Raw genomic sequence first — 9,515 nt, 5'->3', positions numbered from 1 at the left:
TTGTTAATTACTGGTGCTGCGCATGCGGACGCTCCTTTCGCTTCTCACTACCTCGCGTTTCTTCAACTTCACCTTCCATTACCATATACCGCGACGTCATCAAATATTATTTGGTGTTAAATACTGGTGCTGCGCATGCGGACCCTTTTTCGGCTTCTCATTACCTCGCGTTTCTTCAACTTAACCTTTATTACCATTTTCCGTGACGTCATCAAAAAGTATTTGGTGTTAATTACAGGTGCTGCGCATGCGGAGCCTCCTTTGGCTTCTCACTACCTCGCGTTTCTTCAACTTCACCTTCCATTACCATATTCCGCGACGTCATCAAATATTATTTGGTGTTAATTACTTGTGCTGGGCATGCGGACCCTTTTTCGGCTTCTCATTACCTCGCGTTTCTTCAACTTAACCTTTATTACCATTTTCCGTGATGTCATCAATAATTATTTCGTGTTAATTACTGGTGCTGTGCATGCGGACCCTCCTTTCGCTTCTCACTACCTCGCGTTTCTTCAACTTCACATTCCATTACCATATTCCACTACGTCATCAAATATAATTTGGTGTTAATTACCCGTGCTGCGCATGCGGACTCTCCTTTGGCTTCACGGCACTCCGCGTTTCTTCAACTTCTCCTTCCATTACCATTTTCCGCAACGTCATCAAATATTATTTGGTGTTATTACTGGTGCTGCGCATGCGGACCCTCCTTTGGCTTCTCAGTACCTCACGTTTATTCAACTTAACCCTCCATTACCATTTTCCGCGACGTCGTCAAATATTATTTGGTGTTAATTACTGGTGCTGAGATTACGGACCCTCCTTTGGCTTCTCGGCACTTCGCGTTTCTTCAACTTCAGCTTCCATTACCATTTTCCGCAACGTCATCAAATATATTTGGTGTTAATTACTGGTGCTGTGCATGCGGACCATCCTTTCGCATCTTAGTTCCTCGCGTTTCTTCAACTTAACCTTACATTACCATTTTCCGCGACGTCATCAAATATTATTTGGTGTTAATTACTGGTGCTGCGCTTGCGGACCCTCCTTTGGCTTCTCAGCACCTCGCGTTTCTTCAACTTAACCTTCCATTACCATTTTTCGCGATGTCATCTAATATAATTTGGTGTTAATTACTAGTGCTGTGCATGCTGACTCTCCTTTGGCTTCTCAGTACCTCGCGTTTCTTCAACTTAAGCTTGAAGTACCATATTCCGCAACGTCATCAAATATAATTTGGTGTTAATCACTGGTGCTGTGCATGCTGACCCTCGTTTGGCTTTACAGTACCTCGCGTTTCTTCACCTTAAGCTTCCATTACCATTTTCCGCGACGTCATCAAATATTTTTTGGTGTTTACCGGTGCTGTGCATGTGGACCCTCCTTTGGCTTCTTACTACCTCGCGTTTCTTCAACTTCACCTTCCATTACCATATTACGCGAAGTCATCAAATATTATTTTATGTTATTTACTGGTGCTGTGCATGCGGACCCTCCTTTGGCTTCTTCGTAGCTCGCGTTTCTTCAAGTTAACCTTCCATTACTATTTTCCGCGACGTCATCAAAAGTATTTGGTGTTAATTACTGGTGCTGCGAATGCGGAGCCTCCTTTGGCTTCTCAGTGCCTCGCGTTTCTTCAACTTAACCTTCCATTACCAATTTGTGCAACGGCATCAAATATTATTTGGCGTTAATTACTGGTGCTGCGCATGCGGACCCTCCTCTGGCTTCTCGGCACTTCGCGTTTCTTCAACTTCATCTCCCATTACCATTTTCCGCAACGTCATCAAATATTATTTGGTGTTAATTACTGGTGTTGAGATTGCCGACCATCCTTTCGCTTCTCAGTACCTCGCGGTTCTTCAACTTAACCTTCCATTACTATTTTCCGCGACGTCATCAAAAGTTATTTCGTGTTAATTACTGGTGCTGCGCATGCGGACCCTCCTTTGCCTTCTCAGTACCTCGCGTTTCTTCAACTTAACCTTCCATTACCATGTTCCGCGACGTCATCAAATATAATTTGGTGTTAATTACTGGTGCTGCGCATGCGGTCCCTCCTTTGGCTTCTCAGTACCTCGCGTTTCTTCAACTTAACCTTCCATTACCATGTTCTGCAACGTCATCAAATATTATTTGGTGTTAATTACTGGTGCTCGCATGCGGACCCTCCTTTGGCTTATCAGTACTTCGCCTTTCTTCTACATGACCTTCCATTACCATTTTCCGTGACGTCATCAAATATTATTTGGTGTTAAATACTGGTACTGTGCATACGGACCCTCCTTTGGCTTCTCAGTAGCTCGCGTTTCTTCAACTTAACCTTCCATTACCATGTTCCGCGAAATCTTCAAATATTATTTGGTGTTAATTACTGGTGCTGCGCATGCGGACCCTCCTTTGGCTTCTCTGTACCTCGCGTTTTTTCAACTTAGCCTTCCACCATTTTCTGGGACGTCATCAAATATTATTTGGTGTTAATTACTGGTGCTGTGCATGCGGACCCTACTTTGGTTTCTCAGTACCTCGCCTTTCTTCTACATGACCTTCCATTACCATTTTCCGCGACGTCATCACATATTATTTGGTGTTAATTACTGGTGCTGCGCATCCGGACCCTCCTTCCGCTTCTGACTACTTCGCGTTTCTTCAACTTCACCTTCCATTACCATATTCCGCGACGTCATCAAATATTATTTGGTGTTAAATTCTGGTGCTGTGTATACGGACCCTCCTTTGGCTTCTCAGTAGCTCGCGTTTCTTCAACTTAACCTTCCATTACCATTTTCCGCGACGTCTTCAAATATTATTTGTTGTTAATTACTGGTGCTGTGCATGCGGACCATCCTTTGGCTTCTCAGGACCTCGCGTTTCTTCAACTTAACCTTCCATTACAATTTTCCGCGACGTCATCAAATATTATTTTGTGTTAATTACTGGTGCTGCGCATGCGGACGCTCCTTTCGCTTCTCACTACCTCGCGTTTCTTCAACTTCACCTTCCATTACCATATACCGCGACGTCATCAAATATTATTTGGTGTTAAATACTGGTGCTGCGCATGCGGACCCTTTTTCGGCTTCTCATTACCTCGCGTTTCTTCAACTTAACCTTTATTACCATTTTCCGTGACGTCATCAAAAAGTATTGGGTGTTAATTACTGGTGCTGCGCATGCGGAGCCTCCTTTGGCTTCTCACTACCTCGCGTTTCTTCAACTACACCTTCCATTACCATATTCCGCGACGTCATCAAATATTATTTGGTGTTAATTACTGGTGCTGCGCATGCGGACCCTCTTTCGGCTTCTCATTACCTCGCGTTTCTTCAACTTAACCTTTATTACCATTTTCCGTGATGTCATCAATTATTATTTCGTGTTAATTACTGGTGCTGTGCATGCGGACCCTCCTTTCGCTTCTCACTACCTCGCGTTTCTTCAACTTCACATTCCATTACCACATTCCGCTACGTCATCAAATATAATTTGGTGTTAATTACCCGTGCTGTGCATGCGGACCCTCCTTTGGCTTCTCAGTAGCTCGCGTTTCTTAAACTTAACCTTCCATTACCATTTTCCGCGACGTCATCAAATATTATTTTTTGGTAATTACTGGTGCTGCGCATGCGGAGCCTCCTTTGGCTTCTCAGTACCTCGCGTTTCTTCAACTTAACCTTCCATTACCATTTTCCGCGACGTCCTCAAATATTATTTTTTGGTAATTACTGGTTCTGCGCATGCGGACCCTCCTTTGGCTTCTGAGCACCTCGCCTTTCTTCAACTTCACCTTCCATTACCATATTACGTGACGTCATCAAATATTATTTTGTGTTATTTACTTGTGCTGTGCATGCGGACTCTCCTTTGGCTTCTCAGTAGCTCGTGTTTCTTCAAGTTAACCTTCCATTAATATTTTCCGCGACGTCATCAAAAAGTATTTGGTGTTAATTACTGGTGCTGCGCATGCGGAGCCTCCTTTGGCTTCTCATTACCTCGCGTTTCTTCAACTTAACCTTCCATTACCAATTTGTGCAACGGCATCAAATAATATTTGCTGTTAATTACTGTTGCTGCGCATGCGGACCCTCCTTTGGCTTCTCGGCACTTCGCGTTTCTTCAACTTCATCTTCCATTACCATTTTCCGCAACGTCACCAAATGTTATTTGGTGTTAATTACTGGTGTTGAGTTTGCGGACCATCCTTTCGCTTCTCAGTACCTCGCGTTTCTTCAACTTAACCTTCCATTACTATTTTCCGCGACGTCATCAAAAGTTATTTCGTGTTAATTACTGGTGCTGCGCATGCGGACCCTCCTTTGGCTTCTCAGTACCTCGCGTTTCTTCAAATTATCCTTCCATTTCCATTTTCCGTGACGTCCTCAAAAATTATTTGGTGTTAAATACTGGTGCTGTGGATGCGGACCCTCCTTTGGCTTATCAGTACCTCGCCTTTCTTCAACTTAACCTTCCATTACCATGTTCCGCGACGTCATCAAATATAATTTGGTGTCAATTACTGGTGCTGCGCATGCGGACCGTCCTTTGGCTTTTCAGTACCTCGCGTTTCTTCAACTTAACCTTCCATTACCATGTTCCGCGAAATCTTCAAATATTATTTGGTGTTAATTACTGGTGCTGCGCATGCGGACCCTCCTTTGCCTTCTCTCTACCTCGCGTTTTTTCAACTTAGCCTTCCACCATTTTCTGGGACGTCATCAAATATTATTTGGTGTTAATTACTGGTGCTGTGCATGCGGACCCTACTTTGGTTTCTCAGTACCTCGCCTTTCTTCTACATGACCTTCCATTACCATTTTCCGCGACGTCATCACATATTATTTGGTGTTATTTACTGGTGCTGCGCATCCGGACCCTCCTTTCGCTTCTGACTACTTCGCGTTTCTTCAACTTCACCTTCCATTACCATATTCCGCGACGTCATCAAATATTATTTGGTGTTAAATTCTGGTGCTGTGCATACGGACCCTCCTTTGGCTTCTCAGTAGCTCGCGTTTCTTCAACTTAACCTTCCATTACCATTTTCCGCGACGTCTTCAAATATTATTTGTTGTTAATTACTGGTCCTGTGCATGCGGACCATCCTTTGGCTTCTCAGGACCTCGCGTTTCTTCAACTTAACCTTCCATTACAATTTTCCGCGACGTCATCAAATATTATTTTTTGTTAATTACTGGTGCTGCGCATGCGGACGCTCCTTTCGCTTCTCACTACCTCGCGTTTCTTCAACTTCACCTTCCATTACCATATACCGCGACGTCATCAAATATTATTTGGTGTTAAATACTGGTGCTGCGCATGCGGACCCTTTTTCGGCTTCTCATTACCTCGCGTTTCTTCAACTTAACCTTTATTACCATTTTCCGTGACGTCATCAAAAAGTATTTGGTGTTAATTACAGGTGCTGCGCATGCGGAGCCTCCTTTGGCTTCTCACTACCTCGCGTTTCTTCAACTTCACCTTCCATTACCATATTCCGCGACGTCATCAAATATTATTTGGTGTTAATTACTTGTGCTGGGCATGCGGACCCTTTTTCGGCTTCTCATTACCTCGCGTTTCTTCAACTTAACCTTTATTACCATTTTCCGTGATGTCATCAATAATTATTTCGTGTTAATTACTGGTGCTGTGCATGCGGACCCTCCTTTCGCTTCTCACTACCTCGCGTTTCTTCAACTTCACATTCCATTACCATATTCCGCTACGTCATCAAATATAATTTGGTGTTAATTACCCGTGCTGCGCATGCGGACTCTCCTTTGGCTTCACGGCACTCCGCGTTTCTTCAACTTCTCCTTCCATTACCATTTTCCGCAACGTCATCAAATATTATTTGGTGTTATTACTGGTGCTGCGCATGCGGACCCTCCTTTGGCTTCTCAGTACCTCACGTTTATTCAACTTAACCCTCCATTACCATTTTCCGCGACGTCGTCAAATATTATTTGGTGTTAATTACTGGTGCTGAGATTACGGACCCTCCTTTGGCTTCTCGGCACTTCGCGTTTCTTCAACTTCAGCTTCCATTACCATTTTCCGCAACGTCATCAAATATATTTGGTGTTAATTACTGGTGCTGTGCATGCGGACCATCCTTTCGCATCTAAGTTACTCGCGTTTCTTCAACTTAACCTTACATTACCATTTTCCGCGACGTCATCAAATATTATTTGGTGTTAATTACTGGTGCTGCGCTTGCGGACCCTCCTTTGGCTTCTCAGCACCTCGCGTTTCTTCAACTTAACCTTCCATTACCATTTTTCGCGATGTCATCTAATATAATTTGGTGTTAATTACTAGTGCTGTGCATGCTGACTCTCCTTTGGCTTCTCAGTACCTCGCGTTTCTTCAACTTAAGCTTGAAGTACCATATTCCGCAACGTCATCAAATATAATTTGGTGTTAATCACTGGTGCTGTGCATGCTGACCCTCGTTTGGCTTTACAGTACCTCGCGTTTCTTCACCTTAAGCTTCCATTACCATTTTCCGCGACGTCATCAAATATTTTTTGGTGTTTACCGGTGCTGTGCATGTGGACCCTCCTTTGGCTTCTTACTACCTCGCGTTTCTTCAACTTCACCTTCCATTACCATATTACGCGAAGTCATCAAATATTATTTTATGTTATTTACTGGTGCTGTGCATGCGGACCCTCCTTTGGCTTCTTCGTAGCTCGCGTTTCTTCAAGTTAACCTTCCATTACTATTTTCCGCGACGTCATCAAAAGTATTTGGTGTTAATTACTGGTGCTGCGAATGCGGAGCCTCCTTTGGCTTCTCAGTGCCTCGCGTTTCTTCAACTTAACCTTCCATTACCAATTTGTGCAACGGCATCAAATATTATTTGGCGTTAATTACTGGTGCTGCGCATGCGGACCCTCCTCTGGCTTCTCGGCACTTCGCGTTTCTTCAACTTCATCTCCCATTACCATTTTCCGCAACGTCATCAAATATTATTTGGTGTTAATTACTGGTGTTGAGATTGCCGACCATCCTTTCGCTTCTCAGTACCTCGCGGTTCTTCAACTTAACCTTCCATTACTATTTTCCGCGACGTCATCAAAAGTTATTTCGTGTTAATTACTGGTGCTGCGCATGCGGACCCTCCTTTGCCTTCTCAGTACCTCGCGTTTCTTCAACTTAACCTTCCATTACCATGTTCCGCGACGTCATCAAATATAATTTGGTGTTAATTACTGGTGCTGCGCATGCGGACCCTCCTTTGGCTTCTCAGTACCTCGCGTTTCTTCAACTTAACCTTCCATTACCATGTTCTGCAACGTCATCAAATATTATTTGGTGTTAATTACTGGTGCTCGCATGCGGACCCTCCTTTGGCTTATCAGTACTTCGCCTTTCTTCTACATGACCTTCCATTACCATTTTCCGTGACGTCATCAAATATTATTTGGTGTTAAATACTGGTACTGTGCATACGGACCCTCCTTTGGCTTCTCAGTAGCTCGCGTTTCTTCAACTTAACCTTCCATTACCATATTCCGCGACGTCATCAAATATTATTTGGTGTTAATTACTGGTGCTGCGCATGCGGACCCTCTTTCGGCTTCTCATTACCTCGCGTTTCTTCAACTTAACCTTTATTACCATTTTCCGTGATGTCATCAATTATTATTTCGTGTTAATTACTGGTGCTGTGCATGCGGACCCTCCTTTCGCTTCTCACTACCTCGCGTTTCTTCAACTTCACATTCCATTACCACATTCCGCTACGTCATCAAATATAATTTGGTGTTAATTACCCGTGCTGTGCATGCGGACCCTCCTTTGGCTTCTCAGTAGCTCGCGTTTCTTAAACTTAACCTTCCATTACCATTTTCCGCGACGTCATCAAATATTATTTTTTGGTAATTACTGGTGCTGCGCATGCGGAGCCTCCTTTGGCTTCTCAGTACCTCGCGTTTCTTCAACTTAACCTTCCATTACCATTTTCCGCGACGTCCTCAAATATTATTTTTTGGTAATTACTGGTTCTGCGCATGCGGACCCTCCTTTGGCTTCTGAGCACCTCGCCTTTCTTCAACTTCACCTTCCATTACCATATTACGTGACGTCATCAAATATTATTTTGTGTTATTTACTTGTGCTGTGCATGCGGACTCTCCTTTGGCTTCTCAGTAGCTCGTGTTTCTTCAAGTTAACCTTCCATTAATATTTTCCGCGACGTCATCAAAAAGTATTTGGTGTTAATTACTGGTGCTGCGCATGCGGAGCCTCCTTTGGCTTCTCATTACCTCGCGTTTCTTCAACTTAACCTTCCATTACCAATTTGTGCAACGGCATCAAATAATATTTGCTGTTAATTACTGTTGCTGCGCATGCGGACCCTCCTTTGGCTTCTCGGCACTTCGCGTTTCTTCAACTTCATCTTCCATTACCATTTTCCGCAACGTCACCAAATGTTATTTGGTGTTAATTACTGGTGTTGAGTTTGCGGACCATCCTTTCGCTTCTCAGTACCTCGCGTTTCTTCAACTTAACCTTCCATTACTATTTTCCGCGACGTCATCAAAAGTTATTTCGTGTTAATTACTGGTGCTGCGCATGCGGACCCTCCTTTGGCTTCTCAGTACCTCGCGTTTCTTCAAATTATCCTTCCATTTCCATTTTCCGTGACGTCCTCAAAAATTATTTGGTGTTAAATACTGGTGCTGTGGATGCGGACCCTCCTTTGGCTTATCAGTACCTCGCCTTTCTTCAACTTAACCTTCCATTACCATGTTCCGCGACGTCATCAAATATAATTTGGTGTCAATTACTGGTGCTGCGCATGCGGACCGTCCTTTGGCTTTTCAGTACCTCGCGTTTCTTCAACTTAACCTTCCATTACCATGTTCCGCGAAATCTTCAAATATTATTTGGTGTTATTACTGGTGCTGCGCATGCGGACCCTCCTTTGCCTTCTCTCTACCTCGCGTTTTTTCAACTTAGCCTTCCACCATTTTCTGGGACGTCATCAAATATTATTTGGTGTTAATTACTGGTGCTGTGCATGCGGACCCTACTTTGGTTTCTCAGTACCTCGCCTTTCTTCTACATGACCTTCCATTACCATTTTCCGCGACGTCATCACATATTATTTGGTGTTATTTACTGGTGCTGCGCATCCGGACCCTCCTTTCGCTTCTGACTACTTCGCGTTTCTTCAACTTCACCTTCCATTACCATATTCCGCGACGTCATCAAATATTATTTGGTGTTAAATTCTGGTGCTGTGCATACGGACCCTCCTTTGGCTTCTCAGTAGCTCGCGTTTCTTCAACTTAACCTTCCATTACCATTTTCCGCGACGTCTTCAAATATTATTTGTTGTTAATTACTGGTCCTGTGCATGCGGACCATCCTTTGGCTTCTCAGGACCTCGCGTTTCTTCAACTTAACCTTCCATTACAATTTTCCGCGACGTCATCAAATATTATTTTTTGTTAATTACTGGTGCTGCGCATGCGGACGCTCCTTTCGCTTCTCACTACCTC

This window comes from Dermacentor variabilis, unplaced genomic scaffold, assembly GCF_050947875.1.
Source record: "Dermacentor variabilis isolate Ectoservices unplaced genomic scaffold, ASM5094787v1 scaffold_27, whole genome shotgun sequence".
Classification (NCBI taxonomy): Eukaryota; Metazoa; Arthropoda; class Arachnida; order Ixodida; family Ixodidae; genus Dermacentor; species Dermacentor variabilis.
Note: the sequence above shows the minus strand (reverse complement) of the source record.